This window comes from Mustela erminea, chromosome X (genome assembly GCF_009829155.1).
Source record: "Mustela erminea isolate mMusErm1 chromosome X, mMusErm1.Pri, whole genome shotgun sequence".
Taxonomy (NCBI): domain Eukaryota; kingdom Metazoa; phylum Chordata; class Mammalia; order Carnivora; family Mustelidae; genus Mustela; species Mustela erminea.
The window spans coordinates 109,704,125-109,706,064 of NC_045635.1; positions in this window are offsets into that span (position 1 = coordinate 109,704,125).

The window sequence follows — 1,940 nt, forward strand, 5'->3', positions numbered from 1 at the left end:
AACCTATGACCTCTCTGCCCTCATCTCCTACTGCTCTTTCCTTTTATCCTTTTGCTCTAGTCACCCTGGTGACCTCAAGCTTCATCAAACATACCTCCTGCTTCAGGGCCTTTCCTGTTGTTCTCTTTACCTGGAATGTTCAGAAATCCTCATAGCTTACTCCCTCACTTCTTTCATGCCTCTCCTCAAATACTACCACATTTGAGAAGGCCTTCCTGACCATTTGAATAAATTTATATGAATAAATTGCATCTATCTATCTATCTGTCTATTGACATTGAGTGGAGGGGAAGAAGGAAGGTATTTGGAACATGTAAGATTCCTTATTCTCAGCTCCAGAATGTCAGAATGTAGAGGAAATGCTCAATGAAATTCTCAACTTTTCTCTCAGGATTTGAGTATGCAAACATTATATTTAATATCATAAAACTTCTCTTGGGGCACCTGGTGGCTCAGTCGCTAAACATCTGCCTTCGGCTCAGGTCATGATTCCAGGGTGCTGGGATGGAGCCCACATTGGGCTCCCTGCTCAGTGGGAGCCTGCTTCTCCCTCTCCCACTCTCCCTGCTTTTGTTCCCTCTCTCACCGTGTCTTTCTTTTTCAAATAAATAAATAAAATATTTTTTAAAAACCTAAAAAACTTCTCTTAGAAAGATGATTTTAGTTTCCTCTTGGAGGTTAGCCCTGTCTAATATTTTTTCTTTTTTCTTTTTTATTAGAAATAACAGTTTGTGGAAGAACAGGCACATAAGGCAGAAAGAACTAAACTACAAAGTGAGAGTTCTCTGGACTGGAGATAGAGTAGAGAGGGAGGGTGAGAAGTACGCCGTGACAGCGACAGTGAAACCGGTGGCTGTGTCAGCTGTCAGGGCAGCCGTGCCAGGAGGGCTCATCAAAATGTCCCCAGGCATAAATTGGCCACATTGGACTGTCTTGCTTGACTATTTCTATCCTTTATCTACTTTTCCAGGAAAATACCATTGCTTGTATGTTTTTTTTTTAGTTGTGAAGCTTGTTGTATATTAAAGACCTTTTTAATCGTCACATTAATTAAAATTTTCCCCCTAATTATTGCTTATCTTCTAGCTTTTTGGTGTTTTCTGTCTCTCAGCCATGATTTGTATTATGTGTTCAGTTCTAATAATCCTTTGCTTTGATTACCTCTGCCTCTGATAATGTGCTTAGAAGGTCTTGCCCACCCTCCAGATTATAAAAGTGCTCACCTGCACTTTCTTCTACTACTGTCATGGTTCAATTTTATTTCGCATGTTTAAATTGTCAGGGAACCTGAAATTTAATTGGTGAACATTTCTTGGGTGCTGATAAGGAGCCCTCTGTTCCAAGCGCCTTATGTAGATCCCCTCGTTTGAATGCGCAGTAACTCCAGAGGCAGGTGCTAGAAGGTTCTCTGTTTTCACAAATGAGGCAAGGTAGGGACAGGGAGGTTGGGTACTTATTCAAGACCACACAACTGGCAAAACCTGGCCCATCCAGTGGTAAAGCTTACACTGGGTTGTGGTGAGAATTATAGTCAGCATGTGTGAAGTTTCTGGAATATCGTAGACATTCACTAGAAGATAAAGCTTATAATTATGATTGCATAGTCCTCACAAACATAATTTCTGATGGCTGCATATTGAAAAATGGTATATATATATATTTTTTACATGATTTTTAATTTAATTTAATTTATAAAGGAGAGTGTATACATGATTTTTAAAGCAAAATTTAAAACTATTTTCTTTCACTTTTTTGTGGTATTGAAAGGTATTTTTTTTAATTTTTTATTTTTTATAAACATATATTTTTATCCCTAGGGGTACAGGTCCGTGAATTGCCAGGTCCACACACCCCACAGCACTCAGCAAAGCACACCCCCCACCAATGTCTATAACCCTACCCCCCTTCTCCCAACCCCCCTCCCCCCAGCAACCCTCAGT